General features: G+C 42.8%; 2 protein-coding genes and 1 pseudogene across 2 annotated transcripts in view; 1 reads left to right on the top strand and 2 right to left on the bottom strand.

The window, feature by feature from the left end:
• Nucleotides 1-19,238, bottom strand: part of LOC126557136 (double-strand-break repair protein rad21 homolog) — a 435,365-nt gene that overhangs the window by 238,040 nt on the left and 178,087 nt on the right. The gene's annotated exons all lie outside the window — the stretch shown is intronic.
• Nucleotides 1-19,238, bottom strand: part of LOC126557093 (protein Peter pan) — a 326,012-nt gene that overhangs the window by 113,541 nt on the left and 193,233 nt on the right. The gene's annotated exons all lie outside the window — the stretch shown is intronic.
• The window catches only part of LOC126558385 (uncharacterized), a 125,586-nt pseudogene that overhangs the window by 82,934 nt on the left and 23,414 nt on the right, over nt 1-19,238 (top strand).

Raw genomic sequence — 19,238 nt, forward strand, 5'->3', positions numbered from 1 at the left:
AGATAATTTACCGTTTTTCCATTTCCTCTAAATAAAAAAAGAAAACGCTCGTAAAGTAAAACTCTTCAGACCTTACCGGGAGACAATGGTAGCAAGGGGGAAATTAAATTAATTTGCCCTCGTGCCAGTCCCGATATCCGGAGGCTTGCATTACGCACTGGCGCTGCGACCGTGTGCTAGTGCCAAAGTAGCGCCCTAGATGGAAACCGTTTAAGTTAATTACCCTCCCTTCCATTACCCAAAATACTATCCAATGTTCTACCGAATCCGTGCGAACCTTGCTCATTTCGTCCCATTTCGCCTGAAAAGTTGGCTCAAGAGCCATGACCCTTGTACACATGTTACTCATCCCCCGGCATACACAAGACATTGAGTGCTGAATGACTGAAAAAGGCAGTGGCCAAAAAAAAAATGTGTATACGAAATGGAAGTGAGAGAGTTAAGTGTCTTTCCGCGTGCAAACCATCGTTTCGCACCCGGCACCTAGTCGGTAGGAGAGAAAAATTGGATTCGCGCCACAAAACTTTACATTCAATTTGTCCAAAAATCTCTGCTTACTGGCCTGCTCGTGCAGTACACAATGTTCCCGGTTGGAACAACGCCACCCATCGAGCATTGGAACGGCAAATTCCGGGCTAAGATATGCCTCGCCCTTGGTTCACTTACCATTTTGTGACTTTGTTGTCATGTTCAGCGATGCCGATGGGCACATGGGAAGAGCGGATGAGATAATAGGGTCCGAATGGAGATGTGCCACCCGGGAAGAATCGTTTTTATTCTCTGCACCGAGAGGCTACTCTCCTAATGGATGCTAATTGCTGGTAATCGAGCACCGGAGTCGAACAAATATCTCATTCTTAAAAATAAACCCTACGGCAACGGCTTCCGCGACTTCGCTCCGGTTGTTGCCCAAAATGGGAAGGGAAAGCATTCAGTTGCCAAAGACTATCGGGACAAAAAAGGGGAAACAAAATGGCAACCGCTGCGCTGGAGTTGGAGAATGCCGAGAGCAAAGGATTAAAGGTTGTTGTCCGTATCGTAAAAGCAATCCGGTCCTTCACATGGGAGCCTTCCGAAGGTTAATTAGGGTACGGATGAGTGGATTTTATCGCTCTGTCTGGCTTTCACAAGGAAGCCGTTTTTCAAAACAAACCGTACCATACTTTTTGCAGTAGCAGTGATGGTAAGCCTTTCCTCGGGGAAGCCTTCTCATATCAGTCAACCCGCACGAAGGAGTCGCTCGTACTAAAAGAGATAAAAAGTAAAGAAATACCTGCACCTCCCAAAACGACACGAATCCTCTACCGGATGAAGTGATGCTGCCATATAATGTTGTTTAAGAAAAATTCTAAAGATCTTTTCCCTGAAAGAATGAATTTCCGTTGCAAAACACTAATTACTTCCCGTGTCTGTGGGGCGGGTGTTTGGATCGCAATAGCAACAAACGTCGCGCTCTTGGGACAACTTGAGGTAACCGACACACACACGCACACACATATACACCACAATCAAATGCAGAGCCGATGCTGTGGCCAAGCGCTCCTTACGGAAATTATTGTGCTACTGTCTTCTGACGTGCCGTGGAAATAGTCATGGCATCATCGTTGCCGGCCTCCAACATCAATAAGCGCATAGAGAAGAACAAAAACGCAAGCACCGCAGGAAGCAAAACTATTTCATGCCAAACCCTCGCTCGTTTTGCTAGCCATATTCTCTATCGGCTGGTAGCTTGTAGAGCTAAAAAACGGGATAGGAGATCAGCACGAGCTGAGCCACGGAGACAGATTCCGGAAGTCGATTTCAAGCCGGATTTAACGAGAAAAATGAGAAATATGAAACCGGGCTGATCCGCGTTCCAGGGCTAGTAGAGCAACGAAACGAAGGAAAAAAGTTTTTTGGGTGGAATGCCTACGCAGTGCAAAATAAGACGAAAAAAAAATATATATCAGCGCGTCACCGGTTCCGTGTTCCGGTGGCGGATGGTTTCTCGAGACTGCTCGAAGTTGCCTCGTCTAGTTTTATTTTTTTTTCTGTTGATGTGTTCCGCTACTCGCCCCCGCCGACAACGATGAACGGCAGATGAAAAGAAATAATGAACTATTTTTCCCACTGACAGTTTTCTAGTTTTCATCACCATCGTCAACCTGCTATTCAAAGGATCGTACGGGATTTTGTCCTTACTTATTTTTTTTTCTGTGTGTGTGAATGCTTCCATGACGCTTTTCGAGTTAGTTTGTGAACGAATAAAAACTAGAACGGTGAGCTCCGCGCTTTCCCTTCTGTTCCCGTTTTCACCTTTTATAGCTTCCGGTGGTATATGTGCGGCAAGGTTAAGAGGAATTGCAAAAGCGTTAACCCGGGGCATAGTTGGGCGCCATTTTCGGGCGCCTCGTGATACCTTCGGGGAAGGTGTAAAGCGTTTGACTTGCTCGTTGGGAAAGCCAACCGAGCGGAGAATCGCACCGAACGAAGACTTTGCCTTGCGAGACGAATTGAAAGACAACGCAAGGGCAAAGAATAAGCAGAAGAAAAAAAAAACGCACCAAAACCCACCATTAGAGTGCATTACGATGGGACCCAGCAGCACCCGGAAGCGAGTGGAACCGACTTCCTTAGTCTGGTTTACCGAGGAGGGCACAGCACAGATGGCGGTTTCGTTGGTTCAACTGGAAAATTGAGTTTTCAGCGCAGCCAACTTTCAGGCATCGCACACACATACACACGGACAGCAAACCGTCTGTCTGTCTTCAGTATTCGAAGCGAAAGTATACCCTCCCAAGAGGAACGTAAACCCTCGATAGAACGCAAAAGGCGCATGATGATGACGATCCGCCAGGGAGTTTGCCGACAAACCGTTGTTCTGGGATCGTAGCTAGGGTGAACCGGAAACGCCACTGTATGCCCCAATCCGTGTCGTACCGAAAAATTGTCGTTCTTAGCATGGGTAATAGCTGGCTTCCAATAGTGGTTGGGCCCATTGCCCACTGCCCACAGTGCGCTTTGTTCTTTCTGATCCTCACTATTCTTGGCGTACTGCTTCTTTTCTGGGTCAACAAGAGTTTGATCTTGGGCATATTTAGTGCTGTTTCTTGCGTCAAAACAACAGAAAAAAAAACTCTTATCTTGGGAGCTCTTGGAATTCACCTATATAAATATAAAGGTATCGTACGGTATCGTAGTTGCATTTTACGTTTCATCAAGAAAAGCCGTGGGAACGAAAAACCCGTGTTTTACCCAACCTCAAATACCATTTCGGTAGAAGTGAGATTTATATTATTTTTTTTTTTCGTTTTCTTTATATGTGTGTACGTATCGGTGCTATGGAATGCCGGTTTTTTGTACCACGCAAATTTCCCTGGAAGAGAAATGAAAGACTGTGACAACTTAAAGCCTTCCCAAAAGCATGGCAATCCATCGCGTGCACAAGGTAAACGCTTTTTCTTCTCCAGATAATATGGAACAACGTTTATCAAACCCATGGGGAAAACGACCACAATTACATGGAATGGAATGCTTCATTAGAAATAAACAAGAATTTGTATGCTTTTGTTTTGTTTGTGTTTGTTATCATCATTTACTTAAAAGGCCTTGAGAGACGAACATAAATAGCTTAGGTATTTGAGCGCAAATCACGATTTGCGGGGAAGAAGAAGGGATTTTATAGCTATAGACCTTACGGTCATTACGACAAGTAAATGTTATTGATTTAAATCTTCAACACTTATCTACAAAAAGTTATATTACTGCGTGAAATGCATTGCGATATAAAATAAACTTTGTAAAGTAATAATTTCTGAAGAAAAAACCTGTTGCTTGCATGTCGAGTGCATCGTTTACATGAGCTAACCTTGCCAAAGAATTACGCAAACAATCAAAACAAAAGATTTATTCGACATCTGTCAAAATCTAATTTTTGGTTTTTGCTCGACCAAAAACTGGAGGACAAACAAGCATTTTAGATTTTTAAAAACTGGCATAAGCTATTATAGATCCAATCACAGATATAAGCTACAATAGATTCGTAATCAAAATCGAAGAATTTATGTCTCTTGCTATTAGAATTGTAGCGACTATTGAAATAAACAACGTCAGAAAATGTCTAGCCATAAATCATTTTCCGAGAGGTCCTATTTTAGTACACAATTTGAAACTCATTCGTCACTGGTGCCAAGTTTAACCCGCATGGTAGACAACTTTTGCCCCTTCCCGTACGCAGCTAAACGAAATCACTCACAACCTACACTTAGTTCATCATTTTTGACAGGTACTGGGGAAGATAAGTCTATTCATGTTTCATTCTTCAGCTTTTTGCAAACACCCAACGGCGGTGTTATAGAAGCATAACCAAACCACATCGGAATGAACGCAAACAGTCATAATTCATCTGGCAGCACGTCTTTTACCGCATGCATGTGCGGGTGTGTGTGTGAGAAGGCTTCATTTTTTTGTGCTTTCTATTGTAAATGAAATTTATTTCGCACCCATCAACTCGTCCTAATTCATACGGCGCCAAACAACCGACCAAGAGCAGCGTACACATGCTTGCCCCGATTAGCACCATCCTGTCTAGGACGTAGCCGGTCAGCCCCACCCTTAAACGATGGGCTGTAGAAAATGCTTCCGGTATGCGATAGCTGGAGGTGAGTGATGTGTTTTGGTTTCGATGTTCCGCTAGTTCTATCATGCTATTTCCATCTAGACGAGACCCGCCATATGTTAGGACCGAATGGAAAGCGAAAGAGAAATATGGAACGGCGTTGTTTTGCAGGGATATGAAATAAACTCTCGCGGAGCTGTAAAGGATTAGCCATAAAGAAAAATTCCGTGCGAAAGACACACAATGCGGAATACATAAACAAATGCCGACTGTGTATAGGCCGTATACAACCACTCGAGGAAGGTTGGATTTGAATTAATGTAGTCAGAGAGGCTTAAACTTTACACGGATTGATGGAAAACAGAATCGAAAAGGTTTTGCGATTTTTGGAAGTTTGAAAACATACAGTCGATTAGCTTTGAAGAATTTTTTTGAATAAGCAAAACTTGGCCCGTTGAATAAGCAAAATCCCATGAAGACTTCAGATTGAAACTGTTCTCACTGATCAACTTCGCCATAGCGATTCACTCGTCGTCGGGTAGAGCAACGCACAATGGAAGTGGCAGCTTATAACAAAATGCAACATGCTCTCTGCTCCAAGGTGGAAAGACGTGAGGGTCTATTTGGGCGTATTCCTGCTGGTGGTTTGGTTTTTAATTTATATATTCACGTAGATTATTTGCAAGATGGGGCGGCCCATTAGAAGAGAAGACTTCACAGAGTCTTCACAGGGCAGCACCGGGGATCAAATCCCTTCCAGACCGTTACCCCGTACTGAGGACTTGCTATCCAACAACCTGGTATCTGGAAGTCTAATAAACCATTAGATGGCTGGCGTGACCTTAGAGGTCAGGAAGAAGATTTCCACGATGACTATATGTATGAATTAAGTTGTTGCTGACACTTAACTTCGTAGTCTAGCCCCAAACCTAAGACTAGATCAGGCCATCATGGACCCCAATAGGTTGTAAAAATCTTAAAGCAATGGCGGCCGGTTTGACGTCCAAACAATCAGCTAATTTCCATCATTGTCACAAGAGTAAATGTTTTTGCCTTATCTGCTGCAAACCCCTGCAGGAATGATTACCATGGCAATACGGATTCTCAGTACAAAAATGTATTTAATGTCGCTTTGTATTTTTAAATCAATTAATTGTCCCTCTGGCAGCTTCCAAGAATCGGATCTGGTTGTTAAGGGCAATAATAACCCGAGCAAACAATTAATTTTCTCCATTATGTAGATGTCCTTCAATCGAACAGTGATCCTGTGGGCCGAATGAACTGTTCAATTGATTTTATTTCATTTACCATCACATTTCACCACCGTAAAATCATCACGCCCGTCGTAAGCTGCTTCCTACTGCCACGTGCCACTAGTTCTTCTGTAGTTGGTACCTCAAATGATGACTGTTACCTATCCACAACGGATAAGACAGAAATGGGGTGAGGCTGGAAATTGAGTGGAACGGATGAAGGGTTTGTTTTCTAGGAAACATGACAATTTTGTACCCCATCGTCTCTGTACGATGGAGCGGAGGTAGAAATCTGCAAGCATAACATCGTTTCGATAGATTCCAATGGCCTGCAGAGACACTGTAGGTAAACATCAAAGATCGTCAATCTTCCAAGGGGATGAGTGAGTTTTAATAGCAACAGTTTTTCTGCACATTAATTAATTGGCCATCAGCCATAGGAATCCTTCACTATCTTTACAGACTTAGAAACCTGTCAACGTTTACCATGTAGCACTGTGGAGTAGCAGCTTTAATATTACGGCATAATCTCCGTTTAGCTCACTGGAGAGTTGTATTAAAATCATTTAAATTTTCCTTTTTCTGTCTAAGGCATTTTTGAACATAAGTATAGGTACAATAAATACCAATTTGTTATAAAAAAAAACATGTTGTAAATCGACCCAGTTGCCAATATGTCGAAAATTTCAATCCCATTAAATCCTTCGTTTATGCTTCAGATCAACACATTGCCGGAATATTGTCTTTTTTTTACGGATCTGGAACTACAATGGCCAGTGTGTATAGTAAAATCAGACAGAATGAACATAGAAAAAGCTGTTACCCTTCAATACTAGTCCTCCAGCGTCGTCATGGATTGGTAAAAGAACTGAATGTGAAAGTTTTGGAATAAAGCTTTGCGGCGGGCACGTTGTCCGTCGTCCTCCAGCGTTTCTCTCCCTATGGTTCGTGTCAGTGTAAGCAAACCTCCAAACGCGAACCAATAAAATAAATTATACGTAGTGGAATTGAAAAACTTTCCCTATGTATACACACATCTACCTCACCGCAAACATTCTTCACCTTTGCACAGTAATGTAAAATAACCTGCTGCTTACTCATACCTTATGTTAAGTATTCTTTTCATTTCGATCCCTCGCTGTGGTCACATTCACTGACGGACTGCAGCTTGCACCGTACTAACCAAACCCATTCACAAAATCTGTGACGAAGTACCGCGGAGAAAAGGTTTGCCGAAAAAAAAAACACACACACACACATATATCTCCAAGCATGTCTCACAATAAATCATGCCGCGGGTAAAGGCTACCAAAATTGCGGCGCCAGGCTGGCAAGACTTCTGCGACCTTTCTCTCTCTCTCTCTCTCTCTCTGGCTCACACTTTACTCGTACGAATGCTTTTATATCGGATTCGTCAGCTGTGAGTGTTTGGGTTATGAGAAAAAAAAGCATACAAACCCATTCCTTCCTTCGCTTAAGGACCGTAAGGTGTCCTGGAAGTGAAGTGAAGGGACAAGACCACATCGGTTATGGTTGGTGGCATTATTCATGGGTCTTTTTTTCTCTGTAAGCAGTTGAACATGTTTGTACCTAGCTCTGGAATACCTTCGCATGCTGATACAGGCGAGCACTTTGCGCGCTGGTTGCCAATAATTTCAATACGAAGAATTTTACGTGGTCAACCCACACACACACACGTACGTACTCTGTTCCACTTGGGCAAAATAGGCTGTAGCAGGAAAAAATGCTTTACGCTGTGGGTGCAGCTCTACATTTCGAACATATGCTACCACAGTAAAGCTTTGACAACTTTCAGCAATGAAGGTTTCAATCGTTTGGTAGATTCCAAAGCACTCGGCGAGTGTTGTGGGATGAAAAAAAAATCAATATCTGTATACAATCATAAATAGCTGGGGATGGGGCAAAAAGCAATACCAAAAAAAAAACGTGCACCCAAAATCAGCAGCATTACTTCCCGATCGATCCTCCGTCATCCAAGTTGCGCTTCAAAAGGTTAGAAAGAGATGTGGTTGAAAAAAGAGTATAATAAAGTTTTGCAATCGAAAGGAGGGGATGTTCCTGAAGCTGCACACCTGAACGTGAACGGAAAAGTTCTATTCACACGGTGTATTTCAGCAAACAGTTACAGCTACGGTGATGCCCTTCTCCACTAAAGCAAACCTCTGTTGTCGTCCAACCGCAGGATGCAGCTCGTAAAAGTAAACAAATTGTTGGCAACCGTAGATACCGTTACTTAGGGCATTCTTCCGCTTTCGAGTCTAATCCTTGCCGGCGCTTGGTATGTGTGAATGTGTCGTTTGAGCAACCAATAAACTGCTGTCAATAGGAACAATCTTTACAACCGTCACTGGATAACCGGCTGCCACCGACAGCAGTGTTGCCTCACCCGGATGCTATACAATTGCCACAAATTAACTGAGCGTTGTAGCTTTGCACCATTCGATTGCTGGCCCACAAACACCTACCGGAAGGATGGGACTGTCCAAAAAGCGATGCAGCAGCTACAAAAAATAGAGTGTAAAACATGCAAACACCCTACCCCACGATGCATCAGGGATGCCACATCGCTGCGAGGGTTCAAGTTATACCATTTTTAGCGAAACTCGAACCACTCACCTGAACCGGAGATCGTTTGCTCCGTGCTAACGTGCACCGGTTGCATCGGTTGCACCACACACTTTGCCTCGAGGACATGGGAGGATGAACCTTTTTCACGGAATGGAAAAAGTTTTAATTAACGTAGGGACGTCTCACTGCTGCTGGCTGGCTGCGGACCAACCACGTTTATGGCTCTTTTGTCGAAAACTGTAATTCGCTCCGTTTCTCGGCTGCCCACAAGCAATAGCAACAATGATGAAAGGAAATATCCTAGGCTTCGAATACTATCCAATCGTATCGCCATCATGTGGGAAATACACTGGATCGTGAAATAGTATTTCCGCGAATTGAATCCAGTAAGACAAAAACAAAACTGTGCCAAATCATACAAAATACGTTCTTCGGTACGTTAATCTTTTAACTGTTTTACTTCGAATAAGTTTTTTTTGTGGTAAACGGAAATGAAGCATATTGCACACAATTTGGTCGTTCAAAGTTTTTGTTTGCAGTCTTTCAAAATGTTTGTTGTTCATTTTTTTCTAACGTGTTTTTTTAAATATGACGGCTTGCTCCGTATTTTCTACCCCGCATGTTGACTAGTGTTGACTTTTTTTATGCGCTTTCTTGAGAATACGTCCCGGCTAAACCAACAGCAATGCTAACACTGATCTGAGTGTAGCCGTTCGCGAAGGCCGATCACAGCGATGCCTATCAAACGCTAGCGAACAAAGCATACGTCCGTTAAGCGTAGTTCTCGGACAGGGTATGCTGTTAGCTACTGCTGTCCAACACGTGGATTACTACTGCAGTATCTAAGCATGCATTGGAATTGTAATACTTCGTCCTTAATAAAATAGAGTACAATGAAGTCATTACAAAGTATTTGACAGCTTTGTGCTATAGGTATAACATATTAGATCGATGTCCACTTCCATCTCTCTTATCTTCTTGTTACTTACTTATCAAGCGCTACAACCGCTATGCGGTCTTAGCCTGCCGGAGCAGAATCCGGAACCAGTTTTCCCGGCCTTGATGACGGATGATTTCACGCCATCCTCCCACCTCAATCTGGGCCTACCACGCCTCCTCTGTCCGTGTGGACGGCCTACAAGGACTTTCTGAGCTGGGTCGCCCGGTGCCATGCGTATAACATATCCAGTCCATCGGAGCCTGGCGAGCCTAATAAACGACGGTGAGGTCGTCATACAGTTTGTACAGCTCGTCGTTGTAGCGGCTCTTCCATTATCCTTCCTCACATACCGGGCCAACGATCCTTCTGAGCATCTTCCTTTCGAACGCGGCTAAGAGGGCTTCGTCTGTTTTGGACAGGGTCCATGTCTCAGAGGCGTATGTAAGTACTGGGACTATAAAGGTACGATACAGTCCCAGCTTCGACCGTCGCGACAGGTTTTTTGAGGTGAGATGTTTCCTCAGGCTGTAGAATGACCGTCTGGCCGCCAGCATCCTATCGCAACTCCGTCTCTATGCTGTTTTCGGTGCTGACGTTTGACCCAAGATAGGCGAAGTTTTGGACGACTTCAAATTTGCGGTCACCCATCAGTACATCACCCCCACGTAGTTCCGGATTTCTTAGTGGGGCCGCTGATGGTGCAACCATCAATTTGGCCTTTGCCTCGTTAATCTACAACCCAAGGATTTCTGCCGCCGCAGACCAATGATGTCTATATCATCAGCGTATGCCAGGATCTGGGTTGATTTATAGAAGATGGTTCCCGAAGTCTCCACCTTCGAGTCAGGGATGGCCATCTCTAGCGTCAAGTTTAATAGCAGACAAACGAGCCCATCTCCCTGATGCAGACCTTTGGTGGTAGCAAAGGACCCTGAGAATTTTCCATCCACCTTCACCTGGCTGGACGTTGGTCATGGTCATTCCAACAAGCCTGTTCAGTTTGCCTGGGATTCCAGAATAGCTCATGATCTCGTAGAGTTTTACCCTGACTATGCTATCATATACGGCCTTCAAATCTATGAAGAGATGGTTCATGTTCAACTGGTGTTCAGCCATCTTCTCCAAGATTTCCCGCATGGTGAAGATCTGGTCAGTGGTAGATTTTCCGTTTCGGAATCCTCTTTGATAGTTCCCACTTCTTCACCCCGACATAACGCTCAAACAGCATGGTTTTCGATGGCCGGCATGACCTTAGAGGTGGTTAAGCCAAGAAGAAGAAGAAGCCACGTTCAAGCCTCGTCTGAACTCATAGTCCAAGAGTTCTTGTCGTCAAGGGGACGTCATTTTCCAAGAGATATCGTCTAACAAGGAACATTGACCGAATCGAAGAAACAAGAGACCTTTTAAATTGTCTGTCCGATTTGAACAACTCTTCAACTCTTATGCTTCAACATCTTCAATACTACAAGTTTTGTCTAATAAATTCAAATTCTTTATTTCATAAAACAGATAAATTCCATCAATGATATCGTTCTTTGATGGGGTTTCGAGCATTACCGTAAACAATCGTAAGTAAACTGAGCCAAAAATGACCATCAAAATGGCTAGCAGCAACGAAATCAAATCAACTTTGTGCTGACCTAGTACAAAACTAAATGCCTACGCTAGCAACAGGAAATCACCATAGGAAATTTGACTCATTTCACGTTGTTGCACGCTCTCACGTCGCCATCTCTGTACTGGCACAATGCTCGTTGTCCATGTTTCAGTTATCTATTTTTTTTTGCCTTGCTGCACCGAAACGGGGCCGCCCTTGCAGTCGCGTGAGTAATCCCCTTAAGCACATTATACAATAAATTTAAATCTTTCACTCCAGCTGACAAACTGAGAAGACGTGCGATTTTATTTCCCGGCACTCAATGAAAACGTCGACGGCGTTTATTGTTGCCCTTATATCGAGGGAGCTGAGTCGCATGAACTAGGCGGAGGGAAAGCACAACGAGTAAACCTTCCAATCCGGGTCCAACGGAGCGAGACGTTTAAAATGTGATTATCGTCTTCATTTTATTTCCGTCACTCTTGTACGCTCGCTTGGCCAACGACGATGACACGACGGCAGCGAAATGATAGCGCCGGGCAGGACACGGACCTCGTCCTGTCAGTGCTGTTTCGGCGTGGTTGAATCACATTTCTTCGCCCGCTTTGAACCATGCCTTCTTGTCAACGAGCGTATTTGGCAGGCGGAATCGAGATGGCAAACGATGGTTCTGTAGTAGCAACAGCGTAGCCCGTTTTAACGTTCGTTGGCTCGAAATTGTGCCATAGAACGGTTTGATTGACCATAGAGAGGGCATGTCGCCATTAATGATGTTTTTCCACTTCCGGTAACATTCAATCAGCGTGAAACTATGCGATGTTGAGGGGATCTTGCAGAAGCTACCATTAGGCGGCCCATTATAGTTTAAAGCAAAGATGAAAACAGCCAGAACAGGTGAAACGGATGAAAGAACAAGAGATATTTGAAATAGAAGGATTAATAATTTAACAATTTGAAAAGAAGACGTATGCTTTTCGTACCACATATTTGACATGTTCCCAGACATAATCGTTACCAAACAGTAAATATTATTATTTTCATTGTGAATTGTGTCTTACATTTAATGGAGGCGCATGGTAGTTTATGTGCTTTTTCTAATTTTCAATCGTATTGTCTGAAAAAAATCATCTACTTCTTCTTTGACCCTTTCATTCTGCCTTGGCCTGCCTCTTATATCATGTAAAAGAAGGCCTTACGATACGTAAAAAGTATGTAATGAATACATGGCATGGCCATGTGTTCCTGAGGTTGGCCTAGTATTTACCTTTAAATATTGGCATGCATGGTTTCTGCCTCAACTCTGGGTGACCACCAAAAAGTGGTCTCGTCGTCAAGGCCGAAGGTGTCCTCCACGTCCAAGGTGTCTTATCCTACAACATATTGTGTCTTAACAAAGTTTTCAAAGGTCCGTTTCGAAGGACCTTTCAATCGTATCAGCCATCTAATGTTCTTCTTCTTGGCTTAACGGACGTAAATTCACGCCGGCTATCTAATGGCTTACTTGACTAGCTGAAACCTCATAGTTGGATAGTCAGTCCTCACTACGGGGGGACGGTCCCGATGGGATTTGAACCCGGGTACTGTCGTTTGAAAAGCGGCGCCGCTTTCTTCTATACCACCGGTTCCCCCCCCCCCCCCCCCCCCCCCCACGTGAGGACTGACTAACCAACTACGTGGTATCGGCAAGTCTAGTAAGCCATTTTCGATAGCCGGCAAGATCTTAGAGATCTTTAAGCCAAGAAGAAGAAGAAGCCACGTCCAAGTCTCGTCTGATCTCATAGTCCAAGAGTTCTTGTCGTCAAGGGGATGTAATTTTCCAAAAGATGTCGTCTAACAAGGAATTTTTTTTGGCCGAATCGAAGAGACATGTTACCTTTTCTATCTACAGACAGCCTAATCGAAGATTAGATCCTTATTGCCTAAGAAATAAAGGGCTTTTTCGTGTATGAGGTCGAACAAAAAGTTCCAAGAATGATGGACAGCGCTATTTCCGCCTGAGGCCTCCCCAAATCTGAGTCCTCTTATGGTAAAATCGAATAAATGACACTCAAAGACCTCTAGATATTTTATAATGAAAGAAAATGACGAAGTATTGATAGGTGAATTGATTTACTAATTAATCTGTAACGATAAGTTCCAACATTATGCTATAGCAGTACTATGTTTTGATGCTCTGTTTGACAAAATAGTGACGTGCGTGATGTTTTTATAACATTTACATTTTGTGGGCGTAACATAATGGAGTGTATTCTCTAACGATACGACACATCATGTAATGTTCAATCAATCTGTTCTGCGACACGTCTACTTCTCAACCGTTCACTTGGCTCGTTCGTGTTTTCGTACCATTTCTTTACAACTCTGCACTGTTTAGCAAAGCTCAATTAAACTGTGTGTCGAACATATCGATAGCCTTCACATCTCATTGGTGGTCTCCGAAGGTTAGACCATGAAGTGACCATAAATATTTTATGCGACAGAAATAAAGCTTACCTATAAAGTTTTCTGCACTAAAGCACACACAAAACATTGTTTTCTAGCATATACTTGTGATCGTATGTGTGATATCGCTCGACAGCGGTGACTAGGCAACGGAAGATAAGTATGAAAGTGGCACCACTTTCTTACTGATCATGAGCACACCAGTCAATAACACATGCATTGTTAAGTACTGTGCGCTCGGTGTTTAGGCGCCGTGCGGCACAACGATTCCAACTAACTGCCAAAAGACAATGCCGGTATTTTAATACCGTCAGTAGTTAAGTCTTTTTTACGATCAAATGAAATCACTTCTCAAGCGTGACTGATTTCTGATGCGGGGAACTGTTAGCGAAATTCAATCAACACCAGCATTTTAATGGAAATGTAAGGGAAACGAATGAAGTGGTAACTCCTCAATAAAACTACATTTCAAGTTTGCTCAGGGTACTTGTTTATTGTTTACTCACGATTCTGCAATCAAATGTAGTCCGTAATCTATAGCCCATTAGTGTAATTTTTTTTTGTCATGGCTGTTACATTAATTAAATTACTTGCTGCTAAGTACACTTATCTATCTTTACGGTCATATTTACTTGCAGGTTGGGACGGAATCCACAGTACTGCATCCAACGCATGACAATCTTCACTGGGCATCGCGGGATCTCATCATTCAGGTAGTTACCATCCAACAGAAACATATTTTCCTACCAACCTATATTTCACTTCGTTGTTTTATCCTCTCCACCAGCTGCTGCCCTCTCACTACTCCACCGGGCAGCTAATATTGCGATGTTTGGCTGAAGTTGGCACCATTTACTCGGAAGTATCGCAAGCGCCGTTGGAATCTAGCCGCAAGGAACCAATTCCGGAACGAGGTATTTATGGCACATTTTCCGAAAAACCACACCCTCTCTACTATTGATTAGCTCTTGTACTTCCACGCGTTTGCTATCATAAATATGGCAATCATCGTCCCACTCTCTACGGCGAGAGATTGGTTCATGATGATAATGAAATTATCTGATTAATCATCCCGGTCCTATCAATGCCAGGTCCCGCGTGGTGATGCGCAGCCCGTCGGCAGCAAACCGTGCATGAATGATCCCATTTGTGAACATTAGCCTACACAAACACACCATTAGAGGCGGTGTCAAAATGTCAACAATTGAAATGATAATCAACTGTGTTATAAATTATGCACCGCATTAGTCTCGACACGGCTGCAGTTGCGTTTCCACGGTGCAACGTAATTATGCACCGTTTAGAAATGCAAAAATTAAACCATAATGAAAACGTTGAATGAATGCATCTATGTTGGTACCGTTCCAGCTCGCTCATATGCCGGAAGCTTTTCAATTAGACTGACTTATTTGAAATGATTTTGATTTGCAATAATTGATCTCTTTGCATCAATCGATGTCAACAGTCAAATGCTCGTAGATTTAATTTATTGAAAAGAAATATTTATTCAAATTGAACTTAATAGAAATCAATATTGTGAAATAATATTTTTACTATTAAGTAACGTTATCAAAATAAATAGTGTGTTACCTTTTGTATTGACTTTATCCTATTAACCAAACTACTTATCACAAATTTGAGTTACACGGATAAATCTATGAAGCAGTGCGTATTTTTAACTTGAAGATTTTAAACTTCAGAGTGACACGGTATAAACAACTTTTTTTAAGTTAAGCTATCAAACACAGTAATAAACGTGGCATTTGATGGAAACGCCGTGTACTTCAAATCAATGCCAGTTGTTGGATAAACTTTCCTTGAATGTGTACTCTTTATTACCTTACCTTACCTCAGGCTTTTTTGAAACAAAAATTAATTGGATCACTGCTGTGATCAATTCTCTTTGATGGACGACGTGCCCCTCGACGTAAAGATTTTCTTCTTCTTCTTGCTCTCCTCAACAATCTGTATAATCCAATTCTGGCTTCCATGACTTGATTATCTTGAATTCTGGCTTCCATAACCGTTATCATTTCTCTATTAGATCACTCTAGCGAAAATATATATTTCATACAGATATATTGTCGCATGAACGATGTTGTATTACAGTGAATTTTATATTACAAAAAGTGAAAAAGTGATTAAGTCATCGATATCTTACTTACTTACTTATCAGGCGCTACAACCGCTTTATGGTCTTGGTCCGCCGCAGCAGAATCCGGATCTGCTCACGGTCCCGCGCCGTCGTTCGCTAATCCGTTATACCGGCCTTGATGGCGGATGATTCCACTCCATCCTCCCACCTCAATCTGGGCTTACCACGCCTCCTCTGTCCGTGTGGACGGCCTACAAGGATTTTCTGAGCTGGGTCGCCCGGTGCCATGCGTATAACATAGCCAGTCCATCGGAGCCTGGCGAGCCTAATAAACGACGGTGAGGTCCTCATACAGTTCGTACAGCTCGTCGTTGTAGCGGCTCCTCCATTGTCCTTCAACACATACGGGGCCAACGATCCTTCTGAGCATCTTCCTTTCGAACGCGGCTAAGAGGGCTTCGTCTGTTTTGGACAGGGTCCATATCTCAGAGGCGTATGTAAGTACTGGGACTATAAAGGTCGCGACAGGTTTTTTGAGGTGAGATGTTTCCTCAGGCTGTAGAATGACCGTCTGACCGCCAGCATCCTAGCGCACCACTCTGTTTCTATGCTGTTTTCGGTGATGACTTTTAACCCAAGATAGGTGAAGTTTTGGACGACTTCAAATTTGCGGTCACCTATCCGTACATCACCCCCAAGTAGTTCCGGATTTCTTAGTAGGGCCGCTGATGATGCCGCTATCAATTTGGTATTTGCCTCATTAAGCGGACAACCCAAAGTTGGCTCGATCCTTCAATCCTGATACTTGGGAGAGGCGCAGACCAATGATGTCTATATCATCAGCGTATGCCAGGATCTTATAGTTGACTTATAGAAGATGGTTCCCGAAGTCTACACCTCCGAGACACGGATGGCCCCTCTCGGATGGCACATCGATATCTGCCATCTATTAAATAATTTCCAGGTTAATGAAAAGAGGGAGGTTTTTTAAACTCGAACGAGGAATAAATGGTCCTAAAGTTGTTGCTCACAATTAAATTTTTTTCTTTCAGGGATTAAGCTTAATGTACAAACTTAGATTACGAACTTTAAATTCACTCCATACAATGCACATGATAAAAAGACAACAAATAGTGACAAAAGACGGTTTAGTGAATCGTTACGACCTAGACTCGTTGTATGAGAACATCGGTAAAATCTGTTTGTAAATGTTAATGGTTAATATTATGAAATGATATTGATATGATATGATATTTAACTTACCCTAATATGTATGTGAGAGAGACAATTACGATTTTATTAAAATTACATGCTTTTTCCAATAGTTAAAGCGAACAAAATGGAAATTTATTGTAGTTCCTCATGGAGATGTCTGGTTTAGATTTGTTGAAGCTTATGTATTATCATTTAGCACATTTTTAAAGTATGGTACCTGTTTGATGTGTCTTATTAACTTGCCAAATATCAAAATCATGTGAAGTATGTTTCATTTCTGCTTTGTTCATCAAATTCACACTTAACGCATACAAATTTGAAATGATGTTTATTCACATTAAATTCGTAATTTGTATGAAAGCTATGGTTGCAGTCATGCATTAGAAGTAAAACTTCCACTGCTTATGTCCACTCTTCTTTTCTCGGAAGAGCTTATGTAAAGCCGCTGACATTTGACTGATACCTCCACAACGAACTAACCGCACCGATGACGCCGCCCGCTGGGTCTCAAGACTAAGAAAAAGTTTATTTATTGCAAAACTTCCAACCGGACAGTGTCGTATGCTGGAAAATATGTTCAGAGTGAGTCTAGTTGGCAAACGTACTTTTAAACGAGCTACAGTGCTTCTGTGCTTGAACAATTTTGCAACACTTCACACTCACACATTGGGGTGTCGCTACCGGGAGACGGCATGTTCGATGGTCATCATCGGGCTATGTCAGTAGTGTCCTTTTTTGGGTCAATTTTGCACACCTCCTACTCTGTATGGTTCTGATTTTGCAGAGTTACAAAAACTCTTATAGTTGTTTACATTTTTCAACCGTAGTAAGCGTGCATAGTTTACGGCTGCACTACATCTGAATGTGTGTGGTATATGCATGGTTCTTCTTCCCTACTAACCACTGTAGTTTGAAAAAAATACCTTTATCATCTCACATCACTGCACCGTAGGCAGTACACAGTGATAGTTAAGCTTCTCTTTTTTATAAAGTCGCATGTTTCGTACCACTGGCCGTACTACGTCCATTTGCTCGTGCTGCTGCTAACGTAGAAAACAAAAATGGAAGGAGAAAATAGATACTGAACACACCGATCCATCTATGCATGAAGTTTGCTTTTTTTCCTACAGTCTGTCAACACTTTTCCGCTATCACTCACTCAACAACCGAAAAAGGTTGCCCTCTGGGCAATGACATGAAATTTCCATCGCCACTGTGTCAAAAACCATCCCATTACCCTCGAATGACCATGTCGAATCGGTCATAAGGGCACGAGACGAAAAGACGAAAGGATATAATGATGACATTTAACCACATCCTTGTTTACTATGGACAGTACATAAAAAAGGAAAGATTCCACCAACACCCAGCAGTGCTTTTTTTGTGTGTGGCAGATTTGTGGAAAGTTGTATTTTCGGGAAACAATTTCTAGGCACTCTCAAGTCCGGTAATACTTTGCACTGAAAAGGAAACACAACGGGTACCCAAGAGGATGCGTTTTCACTCTTTAGCTGTATGAACAAAAAAAAGTACAAAATATCTACTTTAAACGAAATCTTTTAGGTATACTAAGTAGTAGCAATAAAAAACAACACACCCACAACAAGCATCTCTCTTACAACTTATTGCCCAGGGTGATGTTCTTCTAATTCGTCTTTTCGCTCAAACTCTAAGCGAGGATTTGTTGTTGAAGCTGATCCTCTCATTTAAATGCCCTCGGAAAAGGGTCGCTTTCATTATTGCCATCCGGTCCAGCGCAGTTATTTCACATCGCACTAGCACTCCCAGGCACTGCTGTTCTGTGCTTTGTTGGATTTCGGGTAAAGGTGTAGTAAAACCCTCGAGAGGCACACTGTCAGGCAAGCTTTTGACATCTCAATGCAAAAAGGTTTCCCATTCCGGTTTTGGGTTGACCTGCAAAAGGAGAAGGAAGCAAACATGGAGGGCACCACCACAACAACAAACGAAAGGTAGTAAACAAAAAAAAGGCAAGAAAGAAAGAGCAAACGGTGTGAGCCCCGACAAGCAGAACGCCTCGACAGGATAAATAGCTGTCAAAAGTTGGCAAGATCTGAATTAAGAATGAAGATTAGATGCAAATAAATGGTTTAGAGTGGCGCATTATTACTGTACTCATAGCCATGAATAAAAGCTTGCCCGCCAGCGCGTAACGGACATCTTCAGACGACCAGAACCGAGGACCTGCTCATGTTTGAAGAACCTGTCCTTACGCAGTTTTGGGCCGGCGAGAATTGGGGATTCGTCATTCGCTTGTCAACGGAGGCCGCCCGGGTGGTTAAAAGGGGTCAATTTTGTAGAATGGGAAGAAATTGCTTTTTGCAGCACAAGAGCACAAGAGCCTCTTTCATCTTGTTGCGCTCTTGTGAACGGTTGCCCTGTTTATCAAGATGAGATTCTTTCTTGTGTCACATTATACGATTGAGCTGTCTTATCAAGGCAATTCGTACCGTGTTGGGTTGGCATTTCGTCCGGATGTGTGCAATTGAACG

Source organism: Anopheles maculipalpis, chromosome 2RL, assembly GCF_943734695.1.
Source record: "Anopheles maculipalpis chromosome 2RL, idAnoMacuDA_375_x, whole genome shotgun sequence".
Lineage (NCBI taxonomy): Eukaryota > Metazoa > Arthropoda > Insecta > Diptera > Culicidae > Anopheles > Anopheles maculipalpis.